Consider the following 19,736-nt stretch of genomic DNA (forward strand, 5'->3'; position numbering starts at 1 on the left):
GCAGACATCCTCCTGGGCCCCCTCACCTTGTGTCCCAAACTACCATATATGATGATTAGCCACAGCCTCCACAAGCCCGGATGCTGGAGAAACTCATGGGTACCAAAATATATGGAGTAGTGTTGCTAAAATGAATCTTTCAGAACAATCTGTCAGATAAAGTTAATTGTTTCTTTGCAGCACATAAAAATGTTCTGGTTACACTTATGTTCATCCATCTCCATGATGTGGCACATACATGAGGGCTGACAATGCCTTCGCCTGCAGGTCATAAAAAAACGTGATCTGAGCACATTCGATGTCTAATGCCCCACAACCAAAACCAATCAATTGGCCAGTGAGGGTCAGAGATAAGAAGCTACAACCGTTGGCCAGAAGAAGCCTGTGACCCCTCAACCATCCATCTCTGTCCACATCTGGTCCTGTTGGTGCTTCGTTCCTCCATTAAGTTCTCTTACGTCGACAAAGCAGGCAGATGCTGCAACCGGATTGTCTCATCAGCTTTGACTATGAAGGGCAACATATCACGCCCACTTCCCGCTATGTTCATCTTGCAGTGCAGCCTGGAGACTTCAGGCAGCCGCATGGCCACAACCCCTTTCAAAGTGTCAAGACCCCAAACTAAACTTCCTAAAGATGAGTAATGGGATCTACTGGCCCATATTCAACATGCTTTAAAGACGACTCTGGGTCTTTTTAAGAACAGAACAAAGGATAATTTCAAAGTGAGGTGAAACCATGGGCTTAATTTAATTTCACAGTCTTTGGGTCATGGGGACGCGTTCATTTATTTATATACTAAATGGAAACTTGCAAAAAAAAGATTGGAAGTGTGGAGAGTTAATATTAGGGCTATATCAAGCAAAGGTAAAAATCTATGGGTTGGACTGGAGCTATGAACAAGAGCAATCCAGTACAAAAATATATTCATTTGAAAAACATTCCTGCCCAAAAAGATAACTTGGAAAACTAGTTATTTTATTCAGGTTGTTACGTACCTAAAGCCTACGTCACAACTGGTCGTACGGGCTCCTACGGCCTGTCTACATGAAATGCACAGAGGGCAGAGAGCAGCCTATTAGCTTGCCACTACATGGAAAGAGGAACCGGAAGTCAGCTCCTACGGTTGGCAGCCCGAACGGCGTTTCCTCCATCCCAATCACTGTGGTGATGACCGGACAGTTTGTTGCCTTGAATTGGCAGCCACGTTTCCGTCGGTCTACCCCACGGCAGCTGTGACTACTGATGTAAAGTAGCTGACCACCACCTACAGTATGTGTAACTGTAGCGTGAATGAATATTGCGTTTTCAGTGTAAGACGCTTTGGGTGTGCGGAAAGCTGCTATATAAAACCAATCTATGATTATGATAAAACTGTCCCTCCGAGGGATCACAGTGATGATGACAATACAGCAGGGCTCTACAACGTCCGGCCAGGGACAGTTTGTTTTTTATTGGCCCACCACTTATTCCAGAATGTTTAATTAAACACGGCCGACATCAGAACATTTCCAAGGAGGATTAGGGCCACACTAAATTAAACTCTCCCCATCTCCCCATCTACTCATTACAATCTTCCACTGGTGGACATAAAGAAACCCATTCTCAACCAGATATCCTCTGTCAATTCAGGTGAGCTCCATGCAGGTGGTTCTTTCTCATACAGTTCTGTAATGCAAATCCTCCCTGCTGAAATTCACTCAGCCTTACTGAAAACCCAAAGTGACTCAGCCCTCTCCCCAAACAAGCCATTTGCCTAAGCTGCCTGTCAGTTGAGAGCATTTGTTTGCACTGAGAGTTTGACTCGGCAGGGCATGGAGGATGCTAATTGTGTCGCTATGGAGGGGGTCCCTCAGGTGTGTGTTTTAGATGAAGGTGTGTGTGGGGGGGCATGCCCTCAGTTTACACAGAGCCAAGCAGGGAATCACTGGCACACCTTCCCCTCTTGATAGGCAAGCAGCAGGTCAGGGCTTCATGCGGTTAGCATCCTGCAGAGTTTTTCTTAGTTTGGTCTAACGTTAGGAATTATACCACCAGTGTGAAGCTTGTGTCATTAACAAAACAGAGGTGGAGACAGAGGGAGGACATGTCAGCAGGAGCCTGACCTTTCAGCTTACCTACTACCTGACATGACAATGACACAGACAAGCCAACACCTAGGGCAAATAACAACCATTGCATGTAAATGACGCATGGAATGGCAAAGCCAATAAACTAAATGTCTATGCAGTCATGTCTTATATTGGTTCAGCTATCAGACAAGCTTAATTAAACATCAAGTCAACATCAAGTCAAGCATCTAACATTTTTAGGCCAACACCACAGACACCATATTTTTGGAAAAGCCTTCCTTGATTGTGAAAGGGCCACAGTGGTCAGCAGCCATTGGAGTGGTCAGCGTGGACAATTCCCTGTACTCCATCATTCTGATAGCTGTGTCCAATTGCATTATGCTGGAGCAGCAGGTAGCCCTGGCTGCTGGGGTCGCAGTACCAATAGCCTCGCCCTGATTGGCCCCAGGGCTCCAGCCAAGGTTCATGGGTCAGGGCCTTGTTCGGACACGGGCTTGGCTCCTGGCCAATGGATCAAGCCTGCCCGGCGGTGGGCAGACATATGATTTATGGAGGTGCTGGACGGAGAGAATGCAAAGAGGCTGCACTTAAATCTGGCCAGAGTTCTTTAAAGTTGCAATGTGTTCATGCTCCCTGCATAATTATTTCACATTTTTTGCCTTCTAAACATTCAGTGTGCTAAATTGCAATTGAAGAATTACGATTCCAGACGGTGATCCGGATCACCCCTGAAATTTAATCAGTGCTTCCATATCCCATTTCCGACGATTCCTGAAAATTTCAGAACTTTCAGTTATTTTGAACACAAACAACCAGACACACAGATAAACGCTGGCAAAAACACAACATAATGGTAAAATATCATGGTAATAATACATAGCCATGTTTAAGTATTAAGATCTAACCCAAATAAATGTGCATGGAGTCGCGATGTGTCCTTGGACTATTACCATTTTGTACAAACATTCAAATGCTTGTGTCATAAAATGATGTTATGTACACCGCTCCTTCCTTTAATCAGCGTTTTCTCCGTACATTTAAATCCGAAGTGATACCACGACACCGAAACACCTAAGAAGTTTTCTTGTCATACAAAGAAAGAATATCAATGTAGAATTTTAAATCAGACCATAGGTAGTTTTACTTGCTGTGCATAATCATACAGACTAAAGACAGCCAGCTGCTTAATATGGTCAAAAATGCTAAACACAGAACAAAGAGCCTACATAATTCTATATGAACGACTGACCTTCCTTGCAAAAAAAGAAGACATAAACATTCCCAGGACTAGAGGAATGGCCCAGCATGTGTTTGACTTTGGCAGGACACACTTAGAGGTCAGGCGATAAACTATGGGAGTCTGTGATCGTATTCTCTTGGCACAATCACCAGCTGCCATTGGCGTGTGGGTGGACTGTTTTGTCTCCCTGCCCCTGCAAAGCGGATGCCTATGGCCATGAAACTATGTTGCCCTTTGAGCTAATTGTTTGTGGGTTGCTCTTAAATTTATTGACAGTCTTGGTGATGTAGTGCTCCTATTGTGTCCCCAGCCTATTGTGAACAGCGCTAACTATGGCTCCTGCTTGCCTTATCTTGCGCTCCTTGGCTGACCAGGGGCCAGAGAGCAGTGTGATGCCCAGCGGGAGTGCCTTGTCCGTGGGCAGTAGACGGGACCTTTACAGGTGCCTCAGCCCTTCACTTAGCAACGCCCTGCTGCTGAAAATTTGTTGTCTCCCGCAGATGTCTTTCTGAGACTGTCAGCAGCAGTGCCCCTGATGGGAGATTTGTCGATATGATAACTCGATTAGGCCGCAGGATGGATGACATGGTGGCAAAGAGCAAGTCTGCAGCCCCCAGGGAGCCAGTGACTCCTCTCCTTAACCTCTCCTTGGGAGACCAGCGTTCTGCACAAGCCAGGCTTGTGGCTGCGAAAAGCTCTTGCTGAGCCTCTGGTAATCAGTTTCCCAGGCACAATGGAACAGTTCACTAACTACAGTAAGAATCACAATCCTTTAAATAATTGAACTAAAGACAATATAGAACTGGAGGGCTTCACACCAATGAGAATTTACCAATTAAGAGCACTGCATGTGAGCCTTTTTATTATGTGGATTTTATTAGAGGATTTATCAGCCAAGCTGGGGCCCTCTATCTTGCACTTTATTTTCCCTAATTGGCCCTGCACCATTTTCCGCTTTCATCAAAAACCGGTTGATGATAGGACAGCAGCATACAGCTTAAACCAGAGTTGAATAAAAAGTGATGGACTCTGTAAATTGGTAATTAATTACAAGTCATCAAAGCACAGCTATTTTGGTCGCTGTTGCAGGGCTACGGGTCAATCCGAGGTAGTCCAACTGGTATTATCAAGTAAGACTCTAAGGAGACACTAATGTGCTCTCACATCGCTCCATTTCCGGAAAAAGCTCACCAGTGTCAGCCAGGGTAGCGTTATAAACTCATACCCAGCGGTTCAGTTGGTTAAATCAAGGTGGATTCAATCAAAAGGCGCAATTTTCCTTCCGTGAGTCTGTTAAAAGATCTGGCACGTCTGCCCAGGCGCTTAATCACTGGAGTATAGGGATGCTCCGATCAGGGTGTTATGCTGCCGATTCCAATACCGATCATCCATGAGTGAGATCGGCTGATACCGATACTGATCACATGGATTAACGGTACATTTTTTAAATTTATTTATGATGAGTGGTATTGGTCAGGGGTGACAAACAATTCCAAGGGCCCCTGGAAAATAGTAAATTACTGAAAATAATGACAATAAATAAATTAAAAAGACTTAAATAAAAGTGCAAAAAATAATAAAAATAAATACCAAGAAAAATGACTTAAGTGTAAAAAAAATAAGAAAATATAAAAACGGCTTTAAATAAGTGTGAAAAATAAAAATGAAAAATTACTTAAATATGTAATAAAAATAAAAAATTTAAAAAATGCCTTCAAAGAGTAAAAAATAATGAATACAAACAAAAAAAGACTTAAATATATGTGTAAAAATAATAAAAATAAATATAAAGAAAAATAAGTGTAAAGATAAATAAATAAATAATAAAAATGATATTAAATAAGTGTAAAAAATAATAAAAATTAAAAAAGACAAATAAATGTGTAAAATTAATGACCATTAGAAAATGTGAGTGTCAGGTTGAGACCATTTGAGAACTCCCCCCCACAAGTAAACGGTGCATAAGTATTAGCGACAATGTAGGCTTCTTCAAAAGGTGGGTGGGTAAATAAACATGTTTGGCCTTGGCAGAGGTCTGCAATCAACTTGGTACCATTCTAGCGCTATGTTTTGGCTTTCAGACAACTATCATCAGTAAAAACATAAGACTTGCAGCTTATGACACGAACAATCACAACAAGGTAAAAGCACTCCAGTAGTCTTCAGACAGACATCGCTTTCCACTCATCAACTCACCTCCTCATGGAGGGCAGACAGGATGTGGCACATGTGTATCATATTAGACAAGCACACCCAGTGGTGATATTAGATCTACAGCTGTGAGCTGCTGATATTTCACACATCCCTCCACTCGTCTCGCAGCCCGAGTCACAGGTGGGAATGCCGTCACACAGACCAACAACAAGAGAGTCTATTGTAATAAGAAGGTGTGTTTTTTTCCCCATGGAGGAACCACAGACAGGGGAAGCCATTCAGCGTGCCCCTCCAGGTCAGGCTAAGGATGCAGAGGAGCTGACCCAACATCAAAGCTTCTACCGAGCCTGGGAGTTCAGGTGAACGTGTTCTGTTGCAGCTTCCATGCATCTTTGAAAGAGAGGAGCGGGAAATATCACCAGTCAGTCACCCCTGAGTGCCTACAGGAAGTGGCAGCTTGATGCTTACCATCTGCCAACATCAATAACGATCATGGGTCTCGTCTATCCTTACCAACAGGAGAGGAACGTCTTTGGTAAGGATGAGCGAAACAAATTCCAGAGTGATATCTCACAGGCAAGCTTGAAATACTAGACTTCCATGCTGGACATTTGTCAGCCAACAGACAGGATCAACTCAAAGTGTACAAACAAGGCCGGGGGACGCACACAGTAGATCCTTTAATAACCAATGCACAGGGCTACACATTCTGATATAAGCAATCAGTATTTTACCCGTCTTTATAAAAAACAGGCTGTGAATTAGCATGGCCAGATGACCGCACAATCCTGCAGATCAATTGGACTATTCTGATTGGAGAGATAGTGGTCATGTAGCTTCTCCAGACAAAACACAGAATATTGATTTTTTTGTTGTTGTTTTTTGTCTGCGACACTGGTCTCTGGTGCAGCTGAGTGTCAGACAATGACTGGTTAATGTGTTCTGCTTATCACAGGTCACAGATGGTGAAGTGCGGGAAACAGAGTTTACCGAGTGCCCTTATGCAGCGGAAAGGTCACGAGGCAAATCCTGGGAAAAAAGTTTTTTGTTTTGTTTTTAAGCCATAGTATTACAAAATGAAACAATATCTTTTTGTGTCCTGGCAGTAACCATTCGTCTTTTAGGGGTCTTCGACTAAGAATGCATGAAAACTTTGACATTTTGGTAACAATTCAACATTTGTGCGAGTAAAAAAGGCTAACTTTTAAACTTGTCGCAAAGTGCAGGTTTTTAAGATACCGTCATTTCCGGTGTATAAGCTGCTATTTTTTTCTCATGCTTTGAATTCTGTGACTTGCACAGTGATGCGGCCAACGACTACATTTCCCATGATACTTGGAGTGCGGCTTCAGAGAGCAGTGGTGCGAACGAGAGACATGGAAGCTAATTTCATGGTATGAAGTCTTCTGCAGGGATCTCTGGCACATCTGAACTAAGTATGATCAAGTGTAGAATTACTACAGCTTCTGTTGGGACCACTTGGACCACCAACCATCCACTATCACCAACAGGTTTCCAAAAACTGGACCGAATGAAGAGGATAGCTCAAGCTAAATGGCTAATTTGCCCAGTCAACAAAGAATGACAACAAAAGAGAGAGCGAGAGATTGACAGAGTGTGTGACAAAGGAATTATGAGGGTGTTCAAATGTGATGCTTGTCAAAACGACAAGTGGTTTTAATTCCCAGGAGGAGGAGGACGGCGATGAATGACTTTTCTGAATGACTGTTTAACTAGCCATGTTACAACACACTTAATATCCCATGTACTAAATATCCCATGTTATGACGAGGACACCTGCAACTAGGACACCTCCCCAAAATTAGCATACAAACTTGAAAGAAGCTTTTCCTGCATTGAAAGTGAGTTTATTAGAGGCAAGCCCTCCGTGGTATTTTGAGGGTGAATCTTTGTGCCTCCATGCAGACAACAGATGGTTGTTTCTGCTGAGCTGTGATGCAGTTATGAGTATGAAAGGCACTATCACCGCCTCCTACTATGTGCTCAGACACTTGCTGTTATTTTCACACACACTCACCACCTCTCAGCTTGTAGTGACGCAAGAAGCAAGCGTGTCATCCAATAACTGACCTCTGGACAGAGAAGATTACAACTCTCTCACAGTTGCACAAAGGAGCAGAGCTGACGTGTAAAAACTAACTGCAATTGTCAGTAAAGTCCTTCAATAACAACACAATGTGCAATAGATCAACGAGTGTTAACATGAAAGAACATGTGCACTGCAGGGATGAAGGATTTCCCATAAATATTGAGGTTTTTCACGTGTGCTACGAACTCAAGAGTGCCATGAATATGCATATGGCATAAATATGTGGATCAACGAGCTGCAGTCTTGAAGCTAATAAGAGCACGTAACACATCTGTGGCTAGATTTACACTCAGTAACGCTCAGATCTAAGATCAGAACCAGACCGCATGCATTTTTCCACTGAGAAATGAAGGAAAAGTGGAATACTTTGGGATCTGTACATTCATCCAGCACCCGATGCAGTGCGTAAGAAACATTCTGTTCGTCTCAGCTTGAATTATTCACCTTTGAGCGGAAGATCTTGAACCACTGAGTGTGTCTTTTAACAAGTACTTCTCAGGCGTCAGCACTGGTGAGTCGGACTGACCGGGTGAACGCTGCAGTCATGAGCATGTGTGAACTGCAGGTCACCACTGATGCAACTGAATGTATGGCTTACAGTTAGGCTGTGTTCACACTTGCAGGCCAGATCTCTGGTCTGGACTAAAATTATGTAAAGTACATGGTCTGAACCTTTGCTCAGGTTTGTTTCGTGCTCATTATCATCATTTTAAAGACAGCAACGGGACTGGTCATTGGTGACGATAATTCATCGATCATCCAATTTTGGTATTCAACTAACGTTTTTTGATTCAAAAATGTAAATATCCTCTGATTTTAGCCACTCAAATGTGCATATTCTTTTAAATGGCCATAGTCATCTACAAAAGCAGAACTATTTGTGTTTTAGGCTAAACAAGACATGCACACACATCAATTTTGATTTTGGAAAACAGTGATGGACATTTTTGCCTCTTTTCTTATGTGTTGCGGACCAAAACCACTAACGGTTTGTGTTTGCTTCATATTGATTTGGTTCGTCTCGGGCATGGGTGTCCAAAGTGCGGCCTGGCCACGGCTGTTTTTTATTGGCCCGCAGCATATTCAAAAAATATAGTTGAACTAGAAAATTTTTAAAAACTTTTTAAAAAAACAACATATTAAAAAACAACAAAATATTAAGGGGGAAAAGGTTTTTTCCTAACAAGAAAAAGTCGTAATTTTTATGAGAATGACATCTGGAAAAATAACTTAATCTTAGTAGCATTAAGTTGAAATAGCATGTTAGAATGTTACGAGAATAAAGTCAAAATATTATGGGAATAAAGTCAGAATTACCAGAAGAAAATTTACAAGAATAAAGTTGAAATAGTTGGGAAAAAAAATAATTTAAAAAAAACAGCATAAATGAATAAAAGTAGTATTCTAAAAAGAAAAAGTCGTAATTTTACAAAAATAGACTTGTAATATGAAGAGAAAAAAGAATATCATTTTAGTTGTGTAAAGTTGAAATATTAAAAACATTTTTAAGTCATAATACAATGAAAACAAAACATAATAACATTGTAATTTTTGGACAATTAGGTTGGGGAAAAAGTTATACAATTATGGGAATAAAGTCATAATATTACGGGAAAAAAATTATAGAGTATTTAAGAATAAAGTTGAAATATTTGGAAAAAGACAGCAAAGACCGAAGTTCATACTAATTGTTTCAAAGTAGGCCTACACATGCACTGTGCACTTCTGTTAGTTGAATACTGTCCTTGGAACAGGTAACGAATTTGAAAAATTTTAACTTTAAATGTTTATAAATCATGTTTTGCTCCTCCAGACCATTTTTTTTTTTACTGGAAGAGGAGGCAAAATGGCTCTTTTGAACGCTAAAGGTAGTTTGCCGACCCCTGGCCTAATCGATTACTCGATTAATCGAAACATCAAGCTTCAGATTAATCGACAAAGACAACAATTAACCCTAGTTTGGAATGTCTTTGAAGTATTGTTATATTCATCTTTTCCAAGAACTTCTTGCCTGAGAGAATATGTTCAGGGTATATGCAGGTAAGGAATGATTCTGCACCAAAATATGGGGGTCGGGGTGGTGGGTGGTGGTTATGGACGAACAAGTTGAGGCATGTTCTCAAACAGACACGTTCTCTATTGTTCAGCCAACTTCTCTCCCAGCCCAGAGATCAATGTGACCTGTCTAAAGTCACCCACGTGCTGTCAGGCTTCAAAATGATGAGTAAGGGAAGGCTGGGCTGGGGGAGGCGGAGGCAAGCAAATTACAGCGAGCAATCTCATGCAGTTGCCTGCATTTTCCTTTCAGAGGGTGAGGGTGAGTGTGTGTGTGTGTGTGTGTGTGTGTGGTGAGGGGAGAGTGTGTGTGTGTGTGTGTGTGTGTGTGTGGGGGGGGGGGGGGGGGGGGGGGGGGGGGTCCATGGCTGAGAATCAAGGGGCCCCTGTGGGTGGTGATTGGCTGGAAGCAGCCTGCAGGGGGTAAATGTGAGCTGGCATGTGTGGCAGATACAGTATGGCTTCATCTGTTACATTTCCATACCAAAATCAATACAGTAAAACTATTCATTTGCAACTTTGCTACTCAAAAGTGTCCTGCAGTAAGACTCCAGGCAACAGTTTGGACAGTGCTGGCTTGTTGACTTCCACCGCCAGTGTGGCTGTCAATCAGCCAGAAGATGATATCTGAGGGCTGCATGTGGTCAGTGTTTGAGTGGAGCAGGTCTGATGGACAGCTGCCCCTCCTCTAACCCCAACAACAGCACCTGCTTTGTCACGTCCTCTCTTGTGGCCCAGCTAAACACTTCGAGGTGCTGATGGACCCACAGGCACTATGCAGGGAGGGGTCAGGGCTTGCAGGAGTGGGAAGTGTTAACGCTTGCAGGAGCCGTGTAGAGGTCAAAGGGAGGCACGCCAGGTAAGGCCTTGAGCACGGGCAAGGTATGACTGGAAATGCAGATCTGAAGCTTGCTGGTGACTTCCACAGCAGGCCATGCATGAGTGGGTGGGAAGGGTGGGGCAGTAAGATAAGCAGAACAACTAATCAGCTGTCAACTTTACAGCCCCGCAACAGATGAGCAGAGAGGAGGCGGCCGGGGCAAGGCGGGTTTGATTGGCGGCTGGGGGGGCCGTGGGCGGGCAGTTGTCAATTAGGCCGCCAAGCAAGGCCTGGGGCACACCTGTTCACCTTTGAGCCTGTTGACCTTTTAATTGGGGGGGGGGGGGGGGGGGGAGGCAGCAGTAGTGTAATGAGTAAAGCAGGACGTGGATGTTGTTATTCTGCATATGAAAGGACTGTTGCCCCCCCAATATAGATCACCTGAGTGATGATAGCAAGGCAGGTGGGACATCCAAAGGCTTTGTTGTGACCTTGCGCATTTTATTAGCACTTCCAAATGTCTTATAGCTTAGCAGCCTTTAATAGCTCAGTGCCAATTAACATCACCAGAGCTCGATGCCCAGTAAAAATGCAAGACAAGACACGCTTACATTTTCCTGTTGGCAGTGATGAGCTTACTTTTACAAAGTGTGACATGAGATTTTGCCTGATCAATCGCACACACTCACTGGGTTATTTGTTCACATTAATAGAAAGGAAATATAACGTTTCGGGATCTCCTTCCGAAGGCGTTTTCCTTTGGCAGGCGGGCCCCCTCATGTTAAACAAAGCAAGCCATTCAGAGCACGGGTGAGGAACTGTACAACGGGAGGAGGTGTGGGAACATCAACCATCCATCCTGTCCACATCTGCACTTCACTTCCTCCTCCACAGATGAGGTAGTTGTTCCACAGTCAGCTTCGCTGTGCTGCATCCCGGATCAGAGCATTTCCACCATGGCTGGGATGAAAAGTGCTACGGCGGCGGTGGGCCCCAGTGCTCAGAAGCAATGCTTGGCTGAAGCTTATTTTGGTTGGGCTTGCTCAAATAAACACACCGGGACCTCTTAGCCACAGCTGTGGGCCTCTCCCTGGCTGACCTCCTCTCCTGTGACTCCTCCACTCAAACAAGCAGAAAGAGAAGGAAAACATGTGGGGTGGGGGGGAGCAGAGGGACAACTAACCCGAGCCAAAGCCTGCAGAGGTTAGAAGGACCAAATGCTGCTTATTATCAGTCGGGTCTTTCCCACGCCTCCAGGCCTCATGCGTGCAGCCGGCGGCATGCCTGCTTGCCAGGCATGCCGCATGCTTGGTTTATTCAGCAAGTTTTCTGTGCAAAGACTGTAAGGTGGAATCCATAACACCTTCTTTTAACCTACTGCTCTCCAAATGGCTCCGAGTGTGGATTTGGGCTTTGACAGCTGATTCAATTGGACTAATGGGCACAGCATGCTGGGACGGAGGTCACGGTGCGCTGTTACCGCAGACCTACTTGTGGGAATAAACTGAACAAATTGATGTTACAATTTCATGGATGTCTCGTCTTGGGTCCCAATATGCCAAGGCTAAAATGACATTTTACACATAACGCAAGGATTTATACAAGTAATAATCATTTCATTTGTAGAACAACAACTTACAGATGTCTGAAAATGTTGACAGTGGACCTTTGTAGATAGATGATAACACAGTAAGAAGCAGGCCTTCAAAAAGAGTCCATTTCCATCCCTGAAGATACAAGCTACACTTACAGTATATATAGCCCAGTGGGTCAATTATTCAACTCCAAGGAAATTGTTTATGCTTCTGTCAGGGTCAAAAGGGTACAAGTATGTTGCCAAGAGGTGTCAGGGATGATCTATAATCAATTTGCATATTAGTGAAATCAGTCCACAACAACAACCACCACCACCACCCACTAAAGTCCACAAGTTAGCACAAAGTAAGATACACTATATGGCCCATGTTACATACTCTGGTACAGTAGGTGGCGGTATGCACCTTTTAAAGTCATGGTTGCAACCCGCCATTATACTAAAAGAAGAAGAAAAAGTCCACATGCATACGTACATACACGCCGACACACACCCTCCACCTCCTACACACGGATGTGTCCGCTCACACACACACACACAAACACACATCCATCACCACTAGTGAATGCTCAGTCACCCGCCGACTAACTCCCACGCACATAAACAGATGCGGAAACTCACACCCACACAAATACGACAAACAGCGGCCTGCCACGCTCGCATGCACTCTTTCCCCCCTGCCATGCTCCGTTTGCACTGTCAGCACAATGCTGAGCTGCGTCAGCAATCACCCTCTGGCATGTGCGTTACACCCTACAGCATCTCCAGGAGCATGGAGAAGGAGGGGCGGGGGCCTCTCCTGCAGCCTCTCGAGGGGACAGATGGGCTGAGCGGGAGCTCCTGGGCAGGTAGTCATCCCCAGAATGTGGGGGCTTCTTTTTTTTTTGGGGGGGGGGGGGGGGGTTCTCACCACGGTATGAATGGCTTTTAAATGCCCCCCACTCACACCCACAGAGAGAATCCGGAGGGGGGCTATTGTCGCTAAAGACTCAGCCTCCCTCCTCCTCCCACTCTAAATGCTGAGTGGGTGACTCGGAGGAAGATCACCGCCCACAAACACACCTGCAAGAATCCGCTCCAATGAATATGTAATGGTCAGCAAATGAAACGGCATCTGCCATGTGAAGACATGCTGCCTTCCTCGCTGAATATGAATGATCGCTCCCGATTTGCAGATGAATTCATGGAATCTCAGCTGAGTCTGAGCAGCAGGAACAACCTAAGGGCCTGTTTACATGAGAACAGTCACGCAAACGTGACACTTTTTTCTAAACTTCTGCGCATAGACAACATTTTTTAAAGTATTCCCATTCAAACTGCGATGCAACAATGTCTGAATGTCGGACCTCAGCTCATTTTATATTGGCCCTCTGAACATTCTACAAAGAAAATTCATTAATTATTAATAAGATATTACTCTACAGTCAAACCTCGTTTTCTTGTACGTTTTTGTACGATCTGGTTTACGTCTACAATTTTGACCAAAATTTAGCACACCGTCCTGGTTTTTGTACAATATTGCACGGAACAAACTAGTCCATTTGATTTGTGTTGTATTGTTGCGTGATATCGAGTGCCCAAAAGAAGCATGCTGACCATTTTTCTATCGGGTGTGACTGCTACATAACCCGCCATGGGGCCAAAAAAAAACATTGCGAGTACCAGCGGTCTGATAAAGATGAGAAACGCTATTGAATTCAATCTCACAAGAAAGACTGCATCAACACTAAGTTCCATCCATTCCTCATTTATAATAATTTATCATTGTTTTCTGCATATAAAATATGTGGCGTTAATGTTTTTGGGTGTCCATCCACTCATCCATTTTCTTCCTACTTACTGTAGCCCGGTCCAGGTTGCATGGGCAGCAGTCTCAGTAGGGATGTCCAGACTTTCCGGTGTCCACCTCTTCCAGTTCCACCGGGGGGACAGCGAGGCATTCCGCAGGCCAGCTGTGAGACATAATCCCTCCACTATGTCCCAGGTCTGCCCTGGGGCCTTCTCCTGGCTCGGCATGTCCGGAACACCTCACTAGGGAGGTTTCCCGGAGGCATCCGGACTAGATACCCGAGCCACCTCAACTGGCTCTTCTCGATGTGAAGGTACTCAGAGCTCCTCCCGGATGACCAAGCTCCTCATCCTATCTCTGAGGGCAATAATTCTCAACATTGCAGGTCTTTGCCTGGGAAAAAAATAAAAATGTAATGACCCAAAGTCCAAGAAAGCACCTCATGTTCTTGTCTGTGCTATTTGCTTGCTACACCGCCGCAAAGTAAGTGCCACTTTGTCAAGCGCGGAGGGGAAGGACATAGAGTGGGGGCTTAACGTGCCGTCCGTCCGACACACAGCTGCAGATATCTGCTGGAAAATAGCTCCATAAAGAAAGCTCGCATTGTGTTGCGATCAGTCTTTTTTAATATAAGCTATATGGGAAATTTGAGTTGAAAATTTTCCACAATTTGGGTCACAACTTGCCATTGAGGGGTTGTGTTGTGTCCTGCAGCCAAACCAGTAGAGAACCACTCTCTTAGGGTAAGACCAGCCACTCTCAAATCATTTCAGTCGCTTGTATCAGCGATCTTGTGCTTTCAGTCACTACCCAAAGTTCATGACCATAGGTGAGGGTAGGAACTGGTAAATCCAGAGCTTTGCCTTCCGGCTCAGCTCTCTCTGAGCTGACGACGTTCCTGCAGACGCTGCGTGCGTCAAAACCAAAAGACGTCATAATATGTACAGGTTTTGAAATACCTTCACTTGGAGAGGTGTTTTTAAAAAAGCCAAAACAACATTTTTGTGCATTTTCATTTAAAAACTATAAGGAGACCCTAACATTGTAAATTTCTGACAAATTCAGTGCCATGACTGGCTGTTTTAGTTCACGCAGAGCTGCACCTGGACGTAACAAATACACAAAAGTTCTCCGATGCAACATGAAAAAAGCTTGAAAAGCGGGGATGTAAATCTCCAGCCACCTCCGCATGAAACATGAATCTAGCTTGCACTGGCTCCAGGAAGCATCTGGTGACATAAGGAAGTCTATGAGTGGCGCCTGTGTAGGCCTGGCTGGCACAATCCTAGCCGCACTTGGACTTCATTTTCAGACCCACTCCCAAGGCCCTCCTTTCATTTCATCTGCTTGTAATTACATGACATATAAGCATTCAGGCCAGTTAATGGCTGTCGTGCCACTGCTGAGCGACAGATCCCAAGGGGAAGCGCACGCATGCAACAGGAAGACTCTGAGGTGGTGAGAAACTGAAGAGAAGCATGAACGAGACACGTGCTGCGCTTGCCAGGGACTCCGTCTGGGCTCGGTGGCGGGCCTGATGGCTCTGTGTCAGTGTCATTATGTGGGTGCCTGTTCGGGAAGCGCTTTCAGCCCAGACGGACGTGACACACACATTGTAGCGCGTGTCAGGAGGCCACCCACGCCTGACGGCGGGAGAGTGCCAGGCCCTGACACACGGAGCGTGGTGAAGTGACAAATTCGACAAGAGACGGATCAGTGCCTTCTTGCCACATGTCAGTCACGTCTCACTCTCTTCGCTCCACTTGGCCTCGCTCTCTTATTCAAGGTTTGCATTGCAACATAATGTGAGCAGTGTCTGACTCTACTCGGTGTATCATTTGATATTCCTAAACTTAGATCTCATGTTTCACATGTAATGACTTTGGATGCAGGCCACACTTTGCCAATAATGCTTGATTTGTTTGCCTTTTGCTGTCCTGGGGGTGTTCAAGACCTCGTGCTCATGTTTAATCACCTCACTTAACTGTTTAGCCCAAGTGGCAACGTAAACACAAGGCACACTCGGGCACACTGCGAGTACACGAGGCTTCCAGAAATAAACGACAGCACGCAGTAAAACTGGAGCAGACGCGGGTCACGGGTGCCAAATTTCAAAGGGAACCAATAAAATGAGCCAATCTGGTTTTCACATTTCAGCTGAAACATTACAAAAAAAAGGAAAAAAAAAAGAAAATGTGGCGGTGATATCACGCAACCGCTATTTCTGGATAACATCAGCAGAGCGGGCTGGAACACGATCTGTCTACATGCGTGGCGATTTAGGGCCGTTAAACCCACAGTAGCTATTAAATCAGTAGTTGTCCTTTTATTCAAGGCGCTTGGGTGATTGAGTTGGCCACCTGTCAAAAGCATCAGCCCTAAAACACAGCTTCGTTTCTCTTATTCAGCCATTTACGCTGACATGTGGTCATCAGCACAGGCATGATTAATTCAGCGCTTACACCAGGGGTGTCCACACCTTTTTCCAGTGAGGGCCGCATCATGAAAAATGAAAGGATGCATCTCAGCTTTGTAATATATAGTAGGTGAAAAAGCACATTATTCGTATCAACTTCACTCTTTGCTCTTTTCTGCCCCATTTTTAGTTTTGTTTGTCTCTCATATTACAACAAAAAAAAATTAAATAAATAATAAATAATAATTGCAACTTTTTTTCTTGTTAGAATACGAATTTATTCCCGTAAAATTACAACAGGTTGTTTCATTTCTGCAGGGGTTTTTTCCCCAACTTTCTTCGTGTACATTTTTCTTTTCTAATTATGACTTTATTTCCATAATATTTTGACTTTATTCTCATAAAATTCTAACTTTTCCGCAACCTAATTTTACAAAAATTACAACTTTATTCATTGTTGTTTTTTTTAAATAATATTTTGACTTAAAAAGAGCGCCTTTCATTCTCCAACAGACTCCTCCAGTTCCGTCCCCACAGTAAACTCTACAGAACTTCACTCATTTCACACACCATCCAGCTCGACAATACCTCTCCTGTCTGTAAAAGATCATTCACATTATGGCGTTGTACTATGTGCCCTCCTTGTATAAAGTGTACATTTACTTGTATTTACCATATTTCTACACACTATTTGTAAATATGCAAATCTTGTACACATATTATTTTTATTTATCTTATATTCCTTTTATTTTATTTTATTTTATTCATATTGCATTGCATTTTATTTAAGAGTGTTTGTCTTTTTCTTCTGCAATTGAGCTACTGTAACTGTGGATCAATAAAGTTTGTCTAAGTCTTTCATTAACATTTCAACTTTGTGCTACTAAAATGATATTATTTTTCCTCATAATATTACGGGTTTATTCTTGGAAAAGGGAATTTTTTTTCTCGTTAGAATACGACTTTTTTTTCTATTAATACTCTAACCACTAACTGTTTGTGTTTGCTTTATGTTGACTTATGTTAACCAAATACTCGATTAATCGAAACAACAAGCTTCAGATTAATCAACTAACAAAATAATAAGAATTAGTTGCAGCCCTAATTCTGTGTAAATGTTTTTTTTCTATTATTGTTATTTTTCTTTTGTAACAGGAGGAGTTATGTTAGACTGGAGTGAAATTTTAACATACATGGTGAATTGAGAGGATTCTGATGAAAAAAACAACTTCCTAACGTCCGTCTTTGTATGTTTCTCTAGAAATCTATCATTTTCTTTCACAACATGTACACTGGTTGTGTCTCCCCAAATATCTATAAAACCTCAGCAACACCAGAAAGGGGATAATCCCTTGTCAACACGTCCTGATCTCGGGATTGGGCTGCCCCTGGACCCTGATCTTCCCCCTGCCTCTGTCCTTCCCTCATCGCCGGGTCCCTCAGGCCGACATGGGCCCTGACAAAGCCCTAATCCGTTACCTCCTGTCAGAGAAGGCTGGCCCTGTACCACCCCCCTCATGGGCCAGCATTAGCCTAATCCACCGGGCCGCCGCTCCATGAGAATGGAGCGCCCACACGGCTTCACCCCAGTTCTGTTTGCTCGTCCCATCTGAGTCAACACACACCCACAGAAAGACGAGGGACGCAGAAAAGAGCGGCACACCAAGACATCCCTGGACCAGCGCCGTACTGTTGACTGCAACCACCAGGGACTTGTTTTTACCTCGTGTGGTGGCCATGCAGGCTGTCTGGTAGGCCTCTGCTGTGCGGATGTAATCCCTGGAGCAAACGCACACGCCTCCTGATGTCCAAAACCAGGTGCCACCTCCAAGGGCTCCATATCTGTGAATTAGCATACAATATTACGTTATTAATGATGGTCAAAATACAAAAAGAAACAACATATCACGTGTCCAATGCTACATTTTAGGCGCTACGGGACAAAACGGCTGCTAAATAAAATTGTTGTTGCTGAAATGAGAATTTGGCGAAGCTCTAAATGACTGGAACGTTGAACGTTACACAAAGAGCTTAAAAACGCTTTAAAAAAGAGATTAAAAATCACGAAGACAAACCGGTTCTATTCACGCCTTATCTTATCAGGCGGGAGTTATTTTTGCGTCGTGTTAAGCTCCAGTTATAAAGTTTTGCATCTCAAATTGTTGTGTTTTATTACTTGACATACATAATTAGAATCATTACAATGCGTGTGATTAAATGTTGCCACCTTCATATGAGTCCAAACGCCTTTTTGAGAGATTTCCACCCAGGAAGTCTCCATTGCCGCCGCCTCCTCCTTCTCTTGTCTTCTGGCGGCCTCGCATTGACCATTAAGAGCCAACACTGTCCTCTAGTGGTGGACGGGTGAACTGCACACAGTGGGACAACAGTGATTTGGAGGGTGACAAGAGGAAGCTTAAAACTCCACAAAGAAATGTTCCAAAAGATATTAGAACTCCGCCATATCACGGGGTCATCAAAACACAGCTCGGAGATAATGATACTGATGGGGCTCCCCTGTTAACTTTGCTTTATTTTACTTAAACCACTGAAAATCCCTGGTCTGATATATTGCAAACAACTCAAACAGTTGTATTGACCCAAGTGCGCACGCTCTCAGAACAAACACACCTGACTTCAGAGGTGTGCAAGCCACGTGGAGAAGGACCTTTGCGCAAATATTGATTCCCTTGGTGACTGCTTTCCATGCTTGAGTTACCACTATGAGGCGTCTCTCGGCGCGTCATCCCAAACCCAGGCCGTGAGCACATATCCCCGAGGGCCCATCAGCACACAGTTTCACATTCTCTGCAACACAAGAGCTTGTGGCAGCGGTGGGATAGATCAGGATCTCCCGAGGATTAGTATTGTTGCCAACCTCAATGGATCCTCTTGGGAATATTCAGGAGTCCCGACAGCAGGGGAAGTTTCACGTACGTTTACTGAGGAGTAAAATTGCTAAAGCACACCCAGAACCTGCTGGGCTGCAGTGGGTCCATTTGTGTTGCATGAGTGAGTCGCACGGACCTATGATTGCACGCCACCGTGACTGTTTATACCGCGGGTGTCCAAACGTTTTCCACTGAAAAATGAAAGGATGTAAGGGCCACTTTGATATTTTTGATATCTCAATTGATATCTCAAGATATGCTCAAAAGTTATAAATATTTCAAGAAAAACCTGCATCCCAGCTTTGCTCTTTGCTCTTTTTTCCCCGTTTCTGCTGTTAATTTTTAAATATTTCAACTTTCTTCTTAAATAATCTTTGTCAATTTTCTTTTTGTAATATTTTGACTTTATTCCTATAATATTAGAACTTTTTCCCAGCCAAATTTTGCAAAATATACAACTTTATTTTGTTTTGTTTCTTATAATATTACGACCTTGAAAAAAGAAAATATGTATTTAATATTTCAACTCTGTCCAACTAAAATTATATAATTTTTTCTCATAATATTCTGAGTTTTAATGCAAAAGTGCAACCTT

At 43.6% G+C, this 19,736-nt stretch overlaps 1 long non-coding RNA gene across 1 annotated transcript in view; it reads right to left on the bottom strand.

The window, feature by feature from the left end:
- The window catches only part of LOC129188823 (uncharacterized), a 33,674-nt gene extending 15,102 nt beyond the window's left edge, over nt 1-18,572 (bottom strand). The window contains exons 1-3 of the long non-coding RNA XR_008572702.1: nt 18,478-18,572; nt 17,974-18,092; nt 13,886-14,227 (exon numbers count right to left, since the gene is read on the bottom strand). This is a non-coding gene — a long non-coding RNA (uncharacterized LOC129188823). The remainder of the gene's footprint in view (nt 1-13,885; nt 14,228-17,973; nt 18,093-18,477) is intronic.
- Nucleotides 18,573-19,736: the final 1,164 nt, after the last annotated feature.

This window comes from Dunckerocampus dactyliophorus, chromosome 10 (assembly GCF_027744805.1).
Source record: "Dunckerocampus dactyliophorus isolate RoL2022-P2 chromosome 10, RoL_Ddac_1.1, whole genome shotgun sequence".
NCBI classification, from domain to species: domain Eukaryota; kingdom Metazoa; phylum Chordata; class Actinopteri; order Syngnathiformes; family Syngnathidae; genus Dunckerocampus; species Dunckerocampus dactyliophorus.